This window comes from Colias philodice, chromosome 27, assembly GCF_061535455.1.
Source record: "Colias philodice isolate Cphi_HAF_F1 chromosome 27, ilColPhil1 Martin Lab GWU primary, whole genome shotgun sequence".
Lineage (NCBI taxonomy): Eukaryota > Metazoa > Arthropoda > Insecta > Lepidoptera > Pieridae > Colias > Colias philodice.
This window is the reverse complement of record NC_143112.1, coordinates 5,568,647-5,586,279: the sequence shown is the minus strand read 5'-3', so window position 1 is coordinate 5,586,279 and position 17,633 is coordinate 5,568,647. Positions and strand designations below refer to the sequence as shown.

General features: G+C 33.3%; 1 protein-coding gene across 1 annotated transcript in view; it reads right to left on the bottom strand.

Annotated features, from left to right (window-relative positions):
* ena (ENAH actin regulator enabled) overlaps nt 1-17,633 on the bottom strand; it is an 83,941-nt gene that overhangs the window by 65,553 nt on the left and 755 nt on the right. The gene's annotated exons all lie outside the window — the stretch shown is intronic.

Sequence of the window (17,633 nt, the reverse complement as noted above, 5' to 3'; positions counted from 1 at the left end):
TATAAATATACATTAATATTAAGAAGCTCGAGGTGGTTAATTATCACCTTGGAAAGTCGGAGTCAGGTGGAATGGACTCCGTTAAATTGATGAACTAATAAAAAAACTATGAACGAAAAGATGTGAATTATATGCAATCAGTCAATGAATACAGGTAAAGTCACAAGCAAATGCTAGTAATATATACATATTCAAAATGTACAAGTAAAGCGCTTTCAAATGATACCAAACACTGCATATTTATCTTAACTTTATTTTTTTACTCTGTATGTTTTGTCCGCTAGAGGGCGCCACATTAGATTTTGTGAAACCCCATATAGCCTTTAGCTAGCTGGTCGCTGGTTATCCAGTGAACAATTCAGACGCTTCTAATGATATGTCATTTGTCGAATTCTGATAAGTAGTTTAGAAGTTACGAGGGAATAGATGAACATACATACATGACCTGTAAACAACCATAACCCTCCTTTTGCTTTGCCGTAGTTGGGTAAAAATATGTTAATGCCGTACTGTATCAAATGGCCATAAAGCACCCTTAAAATTGTAGCTTTCGTCGCTTTCATCAGCCTAAAAGATGTGGTCTGCACAAAAATGTACGGCATCGTTTTTTCCTAATTTATCTATGTTAATACTATTTAAAACAACGAATAAAGTGTAGAAAACTATTATATTTCATTAATCTACGATGTTTAAACTTTAACAAAATTTCTGGTTTTGCATTTCTCTATAACTTTTTTTAGAACGGTTTCTTTTGAACGGCAATACTATACAACAATTGAATTTTACAATATCATGTTAAGGGCGCGTATAAAGTCAAATCACCAATCAACTTTTAGTTGATACGTGTAATATTCAAGACCAAATATAAAAAATAAAATATATGTAAAACTTGATGATATTTTCGATTATATTGTCAGATCAAAAACATAAAATATTGAAATTGACTCGATAGAAAAAATTCACGAAGTTACCTCTAAATTTCACACTTTTACGTTTTTTACTGGACATGGTAATACTTATTATGATTTTTTTTTCATAAACAATTATATTAAAACATTTGCAATATATTTGTCAGAGCATTTTGTGTAATTACTTTTAGTTTTGGTTTAATCACGATAAAACACTTTTGGCGCTTACTATATTTTTAATTACGCAAGAAATCATCTTCCATCGCACGTTCCGGGAGCTAAAAACATAATTCTATTTCATACATCAGACGCTATCGCTCCGTTGAGACGAGTAGACCACGCTAAAATTGCTGCGCCGTGTTTTATAATTACGCCGAATATTGATTTGTTGAAAATGGTAAACAACAAAATGAAAAGACTTAAGAAACGAGAACTAAAGAAGATTCAAATTGAAAAGATAACTAAATGTCGAAGGTAATAATGTATATAATGTATAATATAATAGTATTGTTATAATATTAATAAATTATAATTATAATATAAAAAGATAAGTCTTGATTTACCTATTTGAGAAAGTTTAGTTAGGTAAATAAAATTCATAGTGGTACCTAATTCTTACAGTCGCGGTGCAATCAATCAAGTCAAGAAAGATTTATATTATTATTATTACTATAGGCAGATCCTATGTTCACTCCAGTAAATAATAATATCAATAATATGTAAACCGGTTGTGAATAGTACATATATATTATATTTACAATCTGTATTAGATAATCATACATAACATCTATACATAGGTATAACAAATTCGTACGAAAGTCAAAATTGTACTTACATTGAATAGGTATTTTTTTTATAATATACATATGTATATGTATATATATAATATATTCATAATCTGTATTACATAGTAATATGTAGTACATATCTATACATAAATATAGTTTTTAGAATTTTTGTATGTGTGTCTGTATGTAGGTATGTCTGGGCTCTAATTTTGGTGCAGATATAGCTTGAGACCTGAGAAAGGTCATAGGATGAGTTTTATCCCGTAAATAAAAAAAACTGTCTGTGTTTGTCTGTTTGTTTGTACACGCTAATCTCCGGAACTACTGGACGGATTTGAATGAAAGTTATTTTGTTGTGTAGGTACTATTATATTATCCGGGAAATATAAAATAATAATTTATTTTGAAAACTGAAACACCTGATGCAGAACCGCAACAGACCACCTAAACTATAGATTCATTTGAGAAAGTTTATCCAGGCGAGTTTGGATATTATTATTTGTGTAAATTCTGTAAATTCGTTTCCGCGAGTTGAGTATTCATGCGACGATATTTATAGATACCTACATTCATAGTGCAACACACTGCCTTGCCTACAATTTACAAAGACACTTTTTATACTTAGTTATGTAGGTACCTAATTCCTACGGTCGCCTTGCAAATGCAATCAATCAAATTGACCCTGTTTGAAAGTAATTTACTAATTTCACAGAACAATTTTAAATTTGGAAAATGTGGACCCTCACTCTCAACCTGTGTCTACTGACTATTGCCACGCAGAAAAAAATACTCCAGAAAGGTACCTGCTAAAGTTACCAGCTGTCGATAAAATAATACGTAAATTTCGAAGAACTTTGTAATATTTTATAAAGGATAATTTTTATTTTTATTTTTAGAATAATTGCTGAGTCGAAAAATGTCGTACAATCTAATAGTCCATTGAATAAAAAGTTCTAGAGTGCGTGAGTTAGTAACGTAAGATGTTTCTTCGGAAACATGTCAAGAGTCCCTAGGTAATAAACATACTAAAACCCCGGGCCACTAGGAGGAGCCCCGGAGTGGGGGGAGGGGGAAAATGGGTCCATTTTTTCATTTTTCGCTTAAATCTCAAAAACGGTACATGTTAGAGAAAAACTTTCAAGGAAAAGTTGAAAGGCCATAAAATTATCTACAAGTTGTACCTGAATCATTTTTTCCTATATCCTACCGTTTCTGAGTTATACGCAGTAAAACATGATTTTGGCTCAAACAATTTCCACATCAATCGATCAAAAAATATTTCTTTCTTCCAAAAAACTCAAAAGTGCTACTTGTGACCGGTACTGATAGATTGCTCTTAATTAGGTCTATAATTGGTAAAATAAACACATTCCTCCATGGAAGCCTTTAGGAGGAATCGATTGTCAAAATATTATATTATGGTAGTTTGAGTTACTGAACTTGATCTTTTTATTTTTTTCTTCCAAAAAACTCATAAGTGCAACTTGTGACCGGTACAGATAGATTGCTCATAATTGGGTCTATCATTGATAAAAATACCAGATTCCACCATGGAGGCCTTTAGGAGGTATTGAATTTTATTAGGGTAGTTACGATTAGGGTTGTAACGGAGGCCTACTTAGCGGAGGCGGAGGCGGATGCGGAGGTGAAGAGGTTCGCCTCCGCGGATGCGGAGGTTAACGGAGGCGGAGGCGGAGGTGAAATTTGTTGGGAAAATTTATAATTATCGTCTACTTCTACAAAGTACTGCCAAATTTCACTAGTTTTCGGCTTCATCACGTTATTTAAATAACAATAACTAATAATTACGCACAAAATTACTTAAAACAATCACGGCTCAATTGCAACTACGCGGTACCGAACGCTTGGACAAGTTGATTCCTGTTATTCATTCACTCACACCCACCACCCGCTTGGCCGTGTTCCCGCGGCTTAAGCAAACTCTCGACCATTTCACTTGAAAACACGCAGCCGAGCGGATGCGTCGCCTAGCGTCGCTCCTTGCGCGTTGTTTGTGATCGTAAATGAACTTCCGATATGACTCCGCATAAATTTTGCGGAGGCGGATGCGGAGGCGGAGGTTAAATTCTTTGCGGAAGTTCCGCAGTAACGGAGGCGGAGGCGGAGTTCCGTTACAACCCTAGTTACGATACATGAACTTTTTAACTAACTACCCTAATAAAATTCAATTCCCCGTAAACGCCTCCATGGTGGAATCTGGTATTTTTATCAATGATAGACCTAATTATGAGCAATCTATCTGTACCGGTCACAAGTTGCACTTTTGAGCTTTTTGGAAGAAAAAAAATAAAAAGTTCATGTATCGTAACTACCCTGATAAAATTCAATTCCCCGTAAACGCCTCCGTGGTGGAATCTGGTATTTTTAGCAATGATAGACCTAATTATGAGCAATCTATCTGTACCGGTCACAAGTTGCACTTTTGAGTTTTTTAGAAGAAAAAAATAAAAAGTTCAAGTTCAGTAACTCAAACTGCCCTAATATAATATTTTGACAATCGATTCCTCCTAAAGGCTTCCATGGAGGAATGTGTTTATTTTACCAATTATAGACCTAATTAAGAGCAATCTATCAGTACTGGTCACAAGTTGCACATTTGAGTTTTTTGGAAGAAAGAAATATTTTTTGATCGATTGATGTTGAAATTGTTTGAGCCAAAATCATGTTTTACTGCGTATAACTCAGAAACGGTAGGATATAGGAAAAAATGATTCAGGTACAACTTGTAGATAATTTTATGGCCTTTCAATTTTTCCTTGAAAGTTTTTCTCTAACATGTACCGTTTTTGAGATTTAAGCGAAAAATGAAAAAAATGGACCCATTTCCCCCCTCCCCCCACTCCGGGGCTCCTCCTAGTGGCCCGGGGTTTTAGTATGTTTATTACCTAGGGACTCTTGACATGTTTCCGAAGAAACATCTTACGTTACTAACTCACGCACTCTAGACCCCCCTTGGAGGGACTCATTCAATGGACTATAACCAAATTAATCAAAATAAAGTTCTGGAGGAATGTGTGTCGTCGACTGCGTATGTTTATTTAAAAATAGTATCTATACTCGCTATTTCGACAGACTTTTTTTACGGATTCGTGCTCTATACTGTTTCCCTAATATTGTTTTTTTTTATATATTACATACAGATAGTTTTTACTTTTTTTATTGTTTTATAATATGTATAGATTATCATTAATAATTATAAACAAATAATAATAAAAAGACATATTACATAATTTGTGATGATTTCAACTTCACTGTTTTATACAATTATTTTAGACAACATACCTACTAACTACCGAAAATACGCGTTGAACGAGCGAAGAATATTGTGTATAATTTAGCGTGCGATGAACTTTACGTACGTTGGATGAGCCGGGTGTATGAGGGTATTGTGAGGGCGCGCGGCATGGCGCGTAATGTGCGGGGCTTAATCGTAGAATTATCTGGCTTTATACGCCTTCTTAAAAAAAAAGTTCCCGTACAGGGTCAAATGACCTTACAGCTCTTTATATCAAGAATTCGATGAAATTAAGATGATTATTGGTATACATTTAAAAGAACAATTATTTTTTGACGGCATTGCTTTTAATAGTACTTTTGAGTGCTAGATAATGTTTTGGAACCAAAGCCGTACTTAGTCAAATGACCCCCTGGAGTGGGGAAAGAGAGGGGATTGCAACTCTCGATTTTTTCCCCTTGTCCCCATGATTTTTGTACGGCGTTGCGGAATAATGGATTAAAAGCAGTATAGCAATAGTATGACACAGATGCCGTACATGGTCAAATGACCAAATTTACCCCCGGTAACTCTCGGAAATTAAATAAAAATTCCGACTTGATGGACCACCATTTTTGTACGGCACTGAGCGGTTTCTTATTATTTTTAATGGATCTATCGATGGTTAAGAATGCCGTACAAAAATATATGACCAAAATTTACCGAGTCTACCTGTACTTTTCAATTCTCATCTGCACTCAGTTGGACAGCTTACAAGTGACGGCATAGTGATGAATCTTATTATTTTTTGCTCTGCTATCGTTCTAGATATGTCCCCTGGTGGTTCATTTGACCCATATTTTTGTCCTATGCGGGCTTGTAGTCTAATAGTATTATACCGCCAAACTTCCTTGAACTGTACCGCACTGATCCGAGTAAAGACGGACAGGTGCACAAGCAATTCATCGGTTTTTTCATGCCACACCGGACCGTAAAAAATCGGAATGCCGGACAGTAAAATTCCTTGTAGTGCACAAGCGCCCTTAGGATGGAAAAATCAGCCCTTATTGGGAAACGAATCCTATTTTTTAAGTAAATTAAATTAATAATTTATCTTAGTTAGAGAGTTAGAGACTGAGAATCCTTATGTTATAAGAAGGATTTAAGGGTGCTATAACAGATTTTTAACAAAAACCGCTATTTTACGGTACAATTTTAACTCAAAGCACTTACACGTGAGAACAAAGTAATATCTTAATTTAAAGATAATATATTCAGTTCTACGATCATCTTATAAAAATTGTACGACGTCATACAAAATTGTCGCTGAAATACGATTTTCCCAGCACAATGATGGCATAAAATGCAAAAAAATGGGGTCTAAACCGGTACACTTTTAAGAAAATTAAAAGCCTAATCTATCTTCTTACCTATAAATTATTGAGGGATATATAGTCCTTTATAGATTGTGATAATTTTTTTGTATCTAAATCAAAATTTTATTTCAATTATAAGCTAAATTAAAAATACTTGTCGATTTCTTCATACATTTTGCTCTCGCGGGTCGTCAGACCGCGCTCAGAAGCGCTCTTGGAAGGACGGGTGTATCGCTCCTCGTCCCAAAAATAAAAACGAATTAGAAAAAGATTATTGTGCGTATACTGTCGTTTTCGTGATTTGAAATATTTGATACTTTATAAGAGTAAACTGTATAAGTTTCATATTCCAATTATTTGTAATTTAAAATTATGTTTTAAAAATTATGTTGACTGAGATCCTCTTTTTTTATGGGTTGTTGAACGGATTGGTGGGGTAAAGCAATTTGACAAAACTTAAATCCAAAATGGCGCCGACGAAAATTTGCCATCTTTTCGTTATGGGTGTCATTTTCATGGTTTTTGGGGTAGCTATTAACCAATATGAGGTCAAAAATAAAATCCAAGATGGCGCCGACGAAAATTTTACATCTTTCCGTGATGGGTGTCATTTTCATGGTTTTTGGGGTGGATATTAACCAATATGAGGTCAAAACTAAAAATCCAAGATGGCGCCGACGAAAATTTTACATCTTTTCGTCATGGGTGTCATTTTCATGGTTTTTGGGGTAGCTATTAACTAATATGAGGTCAAAACTAAAATCCAAGATGGCGCCGACGACAATTTTACATCTTTTCGTCATGGGTGTCATTTTCATGGTTTTTGGGGTAGCTATTAACTAATATGAGGTCAAAACTAAAATCCAAGATGGCGCCGACGACAATTTTACATCTTTTCGTCATGGGTGTCATTTTCATGGTTTTTGGGGTAGCTATTAACTAATATGAGGTCAAAACTAAAATCCAAGATGGCGCCGACGACAATTTTACATCTTTTCGTCATGGGTGTCATTTTCATGGTTTTTGGGGTAGCTATTAACTTATAAGAGGTCAAAACTAAAATCCAAGATGGCGCCGACGAAAATTTTACATCTTTTCGTCATGGGTGTCATTTTCATGGTTTTTGGGGTAGCTATTAACCAATATGAGGTCAAAAATAAAATCCAAGATGGCGCCGACGAAAATTTTACATCTTTCCGTGATGGGTGTCATTTTCATGGTTTTTGGGGTAGCTATTAATCAATATGAGGTCAAAAATAAAATCCAAGATGGCGCCGACGAAAATTTTACATCTTTCCGTGATGGGTGTCATTTTCATGGTTTTTGGGGTGGATATTAACCAATATGAGGTCAAAACTAAAAATCCAAGATGGCGCCGACGAAAATTTTACATCTTTTCGTCATGGGTGTCATTTTCATGGTTTTTGGGGTAGCTATTAACTAATATGAGGTCAAAACTAAAATCCAAGATGGCGCCGACGACAATTTTACATCTTTTCGTCATGGGTGTCATTTTCATGGTTTTTGGGGTAGCTATTAACTAATATGAGGTCAAAACTAAAATCCAAGATGGCGCCGACGACAATTTTACATCTTTTCGTCATGGGTGTCATTTTCATGGTTTTTGGGGTGGCTATTAACTAATATGAGGTCAAAACTAAAATCCAAGATGGCGCCGACGACAATTTTACATCTTTTCGTCATGGGTATCATTTTCATGGTTTTTGGGGTAGCTATTAACCAATATGAGGTCAAAAATAAAATCCAAGATGGCGCCGACGAAAATTTTACATGTGTACACAATTTTACAATGTTTTGTTTGTTTTATTGTACCTACTTACTAATACAAACTGAAAATTATTTTTTTAAAATAGATACTTCAGCTTCATAATATTAGTATTAGCATAGAATAAATATAAATTTGTAAATGTAAAATGACAGGGCCTCATTAATAAGATTTCGTGTTTTTATCTGTCACCAGGTATCTCATGAAACGTGATAGGTAAACAGTTAAAATTTTGAGAGATGAGGTTATTTCCTTTACCGCTACCAATAGCAACAAATAAAAATATCGAGGTTAGCATCGGTTGGCGCGGTCATAAATTGGATGGATGATCAATTTTTTTGCAATATCTCTTAGTTTTTTTGTACGGAAAAAGAAACAGCGTGCTTAAATAGAATAACAAAAACGTTAACATCTTTGTTATTTTATTTTAGTTTACTTCTTTATTATTAAGAAAATTACACCTATGACGAAAAGATGTCAAATTTTCGTCGGCGCCATCTTGGATTTTGGTTTTAACCTCATATTCGTTAATAGCTACCCCAAAAACCATGAAAATGACACCCATCACGAAAAAAGTCAAATTTTCGTCGGCGCCATCTTGGATTTTGGTTTTAACCTCATATTCGTTAATAGCTACCCCAAAAACCATGAAAATGACACCCATCACGAAAAAAGTCAAATTTTCGTCGGCGCCATCTTGGATTTTGGTTTTAACCTCATATTAGTTAATAGCCACCCCAAAAACCATGAAAATGACACCCATGACGAAAAGATGTAAAATTGTCGTCGGCGCCATGTTGGATTTTAGTTTTGACCTCATATTAGCTAATAGCTACCCCAAAAACCATGAAAATGACACCCATGACGAAAAGATGTAAAATTGTCGTCGGCGCCATCTTGGATTTTAGTTTTGACCTAATATTAGATAATAGCTACCCCAAAAACCATGAAAATGACACCCATCACGAAAAAAGTCAAATTTTCGTCGGCGCCATCTTGGATTTTAGTTTTGACCTCATATTTGTTAAGAGCTACTCCAAAACCTTGAAAATGACACCCATGACGAAAAGATGTAAAATTTTCGTCGGCGCCATCTTGGATTTTAGTTTTGACCTCATATTGGTTATTAGATACACCAAAAACCACCCACACTTGCAAATGTGTTTGCTACGTAGGAAAAGTTCAGATTTAAGAGTATCCTAGGTAATGTGTTATGTGACGAATACCTATAATTTATTTCATTCCGACTATTTTTCGGAATAACATACATTTACTAAGAATTGTATACAATGCCGGATTTAATACAGTGCCGGTAACATCATATGTATGATAATAATTCTACATTTCTTAAAAAGCTTTGATATTGTATACAATTCATAGATTATTATTCAATGAAATAATGATGTAAAATAGTCACACTTTTTTAAGTTGTTTGAATATACTTATTAGGATCGTACCTACTAATAAAAGTAACAAAATGAATTTTTAAAGTTCCTAGTAATCTTCTGGAATCAATTTCAATAAAAATACATAATATCAAAAATTAAAAATAATATCAAGTATGAAGATGGTCTATAAAATGGAATGCGCTATGTTTACGTGAGCGTGATATTGCCGCGAACAAAGTTACGTCGTTAGATACCTAAATTTGAGTAACGCAGATTTGTGACAGCGTCCTTAATAGCCTATTTGAGAACTAACATTTTTCGGAAGCCGGAAACAAATATCTACAACCACAGAATATATGTATAAAAGTACTATGCTACAACCGTAGTATATTATTATTAGTCTGTGCTACAACTAACAAGAATGAATTTTGTTTCCCAATAAATCGTCATAGTATAACTATCCAGTCATTCGCAAAACTCGTCTTAATAAAAAAAACACCATACTAATATTAAAAATAAACAGTATTATGTACTTATTTCCCGCTAAAACATCTCACCATGCGCGCTCGCAGTGATTCAAAGTGTGAGCAAACCCGGGTGACTCACGTCGCAAAAGCGTCACATAAAACGACATTTTATTCACAAGAAATTCCGTTACCACACTTAGACTTGAGTGAGACTATACTTGGTATTAATTTTATTTTTTGCAAAGCTTAGCCTCCTCGTCTTCGCTCGAAACAAAATGATGGCTTTATTCATAAACGACTTTCCGACAGGAAAGATTTCCTATATATTCAGTATAATATAATTTATATCCTACAGGATTAAGATTGATAAAGCATATATTAAGTAGAAAATATGTTCCTTATTCTTTGACGCAAAAACAGCTGATCGGATCTGTTTAAAATTTGATACAGATATAGATTATATAAGCACAAAGGTACCCGGTAAATTTACCCGGAATCCATGATTCCATCCAAGCGTTTGAGCAACTTGTCTTGACACTTTTCTTACAGATTCTCTCTATCTGCTACGGCCTACAGAATTCAGATTGGTATACCAATCGATATAACGACCATTTCGTGAAATGATCAATCATTTTATGAAATGAGCAAATCTACAATATGGCCACGACATAGATACAAAAACAAAATCGTGTGTATAAAACATTTTTACATATTCTATGTGTCTATGGTGTTACATTTCAACTAGGTACCTACTGTCCTAATTGAAATATTCATAGAATTCTTATTAGTTAATGGCTTTCCTGGAAATTTAATCCAAAAATTAGCTATAATTCCGATCGTATAGTTGTTTGTGAATTCTACTTGACTTTTAACGAGGTTATTTAGAGCCGACCCCAAGTGAACTGGGATAAGGCTAGGCACAGTAGTAGTAGTAGTTTTAACGAGGTTATTTATTATAGCACCTTTATTCGACTGTCAACTTGCCTAAAAATACGTCAGTACCAACTTACAACAATATTTAAGTACACAAGAAATATCTAAGATATATTTTCGCATTGATCACGACTCGCAAATCGCATCGCAAAATTCGATATAAAATAAGAATTATCTGAAAATTATCAAGAAATTAAGACTAATAAATTTATTGTTTTTACTTTTATGTAACTATCCGGGATAGAACCTAGCACATTCCATAAGGTTCGTTCATTCTTAATTCCTTGGTATAAGACCAATGTGTAGAGACCTGCGTGTCCAACAGTCGATTATTTCAATTTCCAACGTCGATCACATGGCGAGAAACAAATGAAATAATGGTTGAAATGCGGATGTCACACTTAAGCGCGTCACACACGGTGAAGATACTATCATATTTTATCCTAAGATACTGTTATATTTTATATTACAGTATCTTAACGCATCCGGTATCAGCGTTCGGACCATCATTTTTCTTTTTGTCATTGCGTACTAAGGACCCCTGTAGAACCGCCATCCTGTTACAAATGACGCGAAATTTTGTGGGTCATTTGTAACAGGATGGCGGTTCTACAGGAGTCTAAAGTACGCAATGACAAAAAGAAAAATGATGGTCTGAACGCTGATACCGGATGCGTTAAGATACTGTAATATAAAATATAACAGTATCTTAAGATAAAATATGATAGTATCTTCACCGTGTGTGACGCGCTTTACTCGTCATACCTACCTACATCTTCTATCATTGCTTATTTCTTGGTATCATCAGAGTATATCTACGTAATAACATAAGCTGTAATGTTAGGTACCTACTTGAGTTTAATAATAATAAATGTATGATTTAAAACTAATATACTACGTTTGTATTATAATTGAGAAATTGTCTGTGTAGCCGACGCGACGCTAAAGTGCATTCAGATGAATTTTGCAACAGAGATAGTTGAGAGACCTTGTAGAGAGACATAACATGGGCTAATGTCGCAAATATATACTTACTGCTAGTTAGTTAAGTGCTTTCACTTATTTTTAGAGACGAGACAAAATATATTGACACTAGCTTTCCGCCCGCGGCTTCGTTTGCATTTTCAAAGAAAAACCTGCATAGTTCCCGTTCCCTTGGGATTTCCGGGATAAAACCTATCCTATGTGTTAATCCAAGTTACCCTCTATGTGCTAAATTTCATTGTAATCGGTTCAGTAGTATTTGCGTGAAAGAGTAACAAACATACATACACATACACCCATCCTCACAAACTTTCGCATTTATAATATGTATTAATAATAGGATAGGATAGGATAAAACAGATTATAAAACGATTGTAGTTATATCCTAGATTGCAAATTATAGTAAACTACATTCACAAGTGTATAATTAATCACTCGCATGCGTAATACGTAATCATTTTATAATCCAATAATTGCATTGATGAAAGATTAGTCATTGGAACATTATGATAAATGTGAATATCGCACCTACATTATGAATGGGAATTTTTATCTGTATCGTTGTTTTTCATTTAAGGGCCGATTTTTCAATCCATAGTTAAAACTTATCCGCCCAATAAAGTATTACACGATTATATTAAAATGTCACCCGTAAACTGTCAAAGACGGGCAAAGAAATGGTAGGTTTTGAAATGGTAGTTTAATACGTTATTCGACGAATAAGTATTAACCAAGGATTGAAAAATCAGCCCTAAAATAAACAGCTCGTTAGAATACTTCAAGAAGACTACCTATGTCTAAATAGAAAGAAGCTCCTCTTTTTTTTAAGTCCATTAAAAGCTGTTTCAAAACATCTACATTTTCTGTTACATATTTGTTTGTCACTCCTTCACGCAAAAACTGCTGAACCGATTTTCATGAAATTTGGCACATAGAGTGTAACTTGGATTAACACATAGGATCACGAAAATCCCAAGGAAACGGGAACCATGCGGGTTTTCTTTTTACCACGAACAGTTAGTAAACACATAAAGCAAAGAAAATAACAAGAAAACCACCCCACACTACATATTTAATTAAGAAAAATAATGAAAACAACTACGCCGCACGCGGTAAACTCATTAGCTGTCGCGTCCTATAGGGCGATTTCAAAATATAATTGTCACCAATTGTTGCATGCGTGTAAATTATATTTGTCGGTAGGACGTAGTAATTTAGGTGACAATTTAGAAAACGCTACCAACATTATTTATGTTGTGACGTCACGATCGTTGCTTACTATGAAGCTTCGTGAAGCAACTACTTGCTTCATCCCTACACGGAAAAAACTATAATAACTTACATAGTAAAAGGCCCTCTGTAATATAATATTTAAATGCTTAAATTGCTGAATGAGATTAGATAATTTTTTGTTAAAGCAATAGATTCAAGTAATAATCATAATAAATACGATTTCGTAAACTGTCGCCGAAACAATTCAAAAATATGTGATTTCATTGTAACTTATAATGTATAACATGATAAGATTATTATTAGCAAAAACAGGGCAAAAAAACTAGCCATTTACATACAATTAGGTATTGCACATTCCATTCACTTTAAAATTTCAGTAATATCATCCTATTTCGAAACAACTTCACCAGCAACAAGTCTCACCTTCAATCATAAACGCCATACAAAAATCAGGGGCCATTGTTCAAAATGTATGTTTCTAAATCATGGTTTTTGGATAGAAATCATCATATTTAAAATCCTAAAAAAATATATAGCACAGATAAACGTTTGATCTAGTGACTTTTTTGGATAAAAACACAATATTAAACATTTAACTCGATCAAAAAAAAATCAGAAGTAACATCGATTTTGAAAGCATAATCAGTTTTATGAGAATTAGGGGAACGCTATGTTTATGAAAATTTTACATTTAATTTACTAATCAGGTTTTACAGGGAAATTTTTGGATAGATTTATAATTTAGCCCTTATTTTTTTCTATATAAAATATAATACGTAAAATGCGACTCGCGCGCACCACGTCAGTGCCGCCAGAGTCCAGCCGGACGTCATCGAAGGAGGACCTGTGCTAGTTTTGCTCCCGACCACGTTTTAGTCGCCGCTCGCGTATTAGAACCGAGCGGCGAGTAAAACGGCGAGCACGTCACGGTATAAATAAATCAGTAGTTTGATTTTGTTTGTTATCCTAGGATTATTGTTGTAAATATAAATTAACCTCTTATTCTATACTATTAAACGAGCAATATTTGCATATTAATATATTTGTTTGTAAATACAGTGTGGAAATTTTCGATGGGCCCTGGGTGAAAGTACTAGAAATACTGGAGATAGCAAATTTCCTTTATTTTTAAAAAGAAATAGAACTGCATTCAAAGATTTTCAAAAATTCATTTTCTTCGACCGGGAATCGAAAGAACTATAAAATCCGTTGCGTAGTTTCAAAGATTTAAGCGTACAAAGGGACATAGAGACATAGGGACAGTGAAAGCGACTTTGTTTTATACTATGTAGTGATTTAAAAAAATTACCTTGTAAAATGTTTTAAAAATTACCTTGCCTGAGATCCTCTTTTATATGGGTTGTTGAATAGGAATAGCGGCAAAGTTTTGAAGTACTAGTAGAAAGACTATTATGATGTTGGTTGATCTGTATTCAATGAGTATGACAAATATTATTTTTATAAAACAACAATCCAAGATGGCGCCGACGAAAATTTGACTTTTTTCGTGATGAATGTCATTTTCATGGTTTTTGGGGTAGCTATTAACGAATATGAGGTCAAAACTAAAATCCAAGATGGTGCTGACGAAAATTTTACATCTTTTCGTCATGGGTATCATTTTCATGGTTATTGGGGTAGCTATTAACCAATATGAGGTCAAAACTAAAATTCAAGATGGTGCGGACGAAAACTTTACATCTTTTCGTCACGGGTGTCATTTTCAATCATTAATTGATTATTATTCAAATTGTTGTAAAATACTCACACTTTTTTAAGTTGGTTGAATACACTAACATACTTATTACATACTTATATTCAATTACATATTATTTTGCCTTTTTTATTTGTTTTACTTTTAATTATTATTACCAATATTTTCAGAAGAAAATAAATTAATGTATCCAGAACGAGAGTTTCATTTTAAACTTTAAATGTATGTATAAAATAGACCAATAAACCAGAAGCGTTCTTTATGTTGAGATGATGTTGATTCTACAATAAAAATGTTAGATTCCATGATATTTTTATTTCTAAGAGCAAATATTTTTACGAGAAATTAAAAATAAATTATATTTTATATTGTTTCTATCGATTTTAATAATAAAGTAAAATTTGAAAAAGGAATGTTACCTTTCAGAAAAATTTGCTATCCCTAGTATTTAAAGTACTTTCCATTCAGGGCACATCGAAAACTTCCACACTGTATATATACAAACAAATATATAAATATTCAAATATTGCTCGTTTAATGGTATAGGATAAGTAGTAAATTTATTTATCAAATACATTCCTACGATAGCAAATAAAATCGAACTACTGATTTATTTATACTGTGGCGTATTCGCCCGCCTTCATAGGTCACCGGAGTTCATGCCGCGCCGGCTCCTGCGCAACGCGGGCGCGAGCCGTCTCAGTGCCTAAAATGCCTAAACTTTCAGTATAATGGGCTCTTAAGTGGTTTAGGTGTCCATTGAGGACAAACATTGTGACATGAGATTTATATAAGTATATTAAAGATTATAATGTCAAACTTATCATATAACTGAGGCCATCCTCAAATAGCATAAGCGAACATGCAATATGCACTATCAATAAATTATTTATAGAAGATTACCTTGAAAATGACGAACAGCGACTTATACGGCTGAATAATTTAATGTACATTAAAATGAGCATATCCGGTGAGAAATGTTAAACTGAATGGACGCAAAATGTTTTATTGAAAAAAATATGTCAACCTTGATATTACTAGTCCTGCAAGATACAAGATATATGCGTAAGTATGGTTCGATAAATTTGATACAAAAAGTTGCTCTAGAAAAATTTAAAATTATTATGATATGTCTCATCAAGTCTTATTGCTTAATAATTTGTGAAGCTACCTTTTTTTAATTTACTTAATTGAAAACTTTACACATTCGTAATGAATATATGTATGTATTATTAAACATCTAGTTCAAGTACAATCCTTAATCCTTTTAAAACTTTTTAACAGGCCACAGCTGAAATCACATCATAACTCAATATTTAAATTATATGAAGCTTTTGACTAAAAACTTTTGAACATTTAAATCAGCATTTTTTCAATGTGGGTGGAGGTGCCTTTGAAAAATTCAAACAGTAGGTATATGGGTCTGCAACTATTTTTCTAAATTTCATCGAAATTGCTAATGTGCTTTCGAAGCCTCTGCAATTAAAGTTAATAGATAAACTTTTGCATTAATAATATTAGTGAATAATATTATAATCTATATATAATATAAAATTAATCGCTAAATGTGTTGGTAAGCGCAAAACTGGAGAATAATATTTTTTATAACATTCCTTGAAGTAGAAGCCGGTGTGGACTGCTAGTATTAGTATAAATTATTTTGGAAGATAGACCATCTACTAAAAAAATAGATATAACTTTAAAAACAATTTATTAAATGTATTAACTATTAAATGAATACCCAAGAGACATTAAATTGTATTAGAACACAACCATTTGCTAAATTAAGTCATAGGTTAATTGTATTGTGTGGGACATGACCTAGCATAACAATTAATTAATGATAACAACAATGGAGTAGTTTTTAATTTAATTTTTTAATCTATTCATATTAAGGCCGCCTCTTCAGCACAGTGCAGTGGTTAATGCATGAGCGTGGAATGCGTGGTCCTGGATTCAATTCCGGGTGGAGACAAAGACATGATTTTCAAGAGCAACTATGGAGTTTCTTGCCGGTTCTTCTCCATAGATACTGCTTTCCGAATCAGTGGTAAATGTTTTAAAATATGTTATGACGATTTAAAAGTGCTTCTAGAAGAAGTCTAATTGAATAAATAAATGTTTGAGTTTGAAGGAAAAAATAATGTCTTAATCTGGCAGGACACAATAGGCTACTTGATATTAATGAAAATTGATAAGTGAAACAGATGTACATGTATAATGCATCTGCCCCATGGGTGGTGCCCACACTGGGGTGGAGACACAGGACATCACTATATATGTATTAAGGTATTATGTTATAAAAAATTGAAAAGCCAAAAAAATAAATATCTACCCAGGAGCCGAGGCAAAAAGATAGTGTATAAAAATAATACTATATTGTTAAAATTCTATTGTCTAAAGTTCAAAACAGCCATTACATTAATTACTTGTGCTTTATTACACAAATTATTCATAGAATAGATTAAACTTGACAATGTATAATTCAATTTGGAAATAATGTTTTCCATGAAAATTAGTAATGCAATAATTGTACATTGTAAGTATAGATAACTGATAAATATGTGAAAAATTGGCAAACAATAAGAAAAATGCTAAATTATGTTTCTGAAAATGTTTATTTTCAGTTTTAGAATAATCTTTATTTTTATTCCTATTTGTTGCATATCATAAATCGTAATAAATTACGAAAATTACATTTATTTCCTATAAAACTGTTATCAGTTATTCACCTTCCCTATCCAATGAAAATGAGTTCGATTTGATAAATATACAGAATAAATATCACACCGACTTTCCCTTCTTATTGGGCTCACCCTAA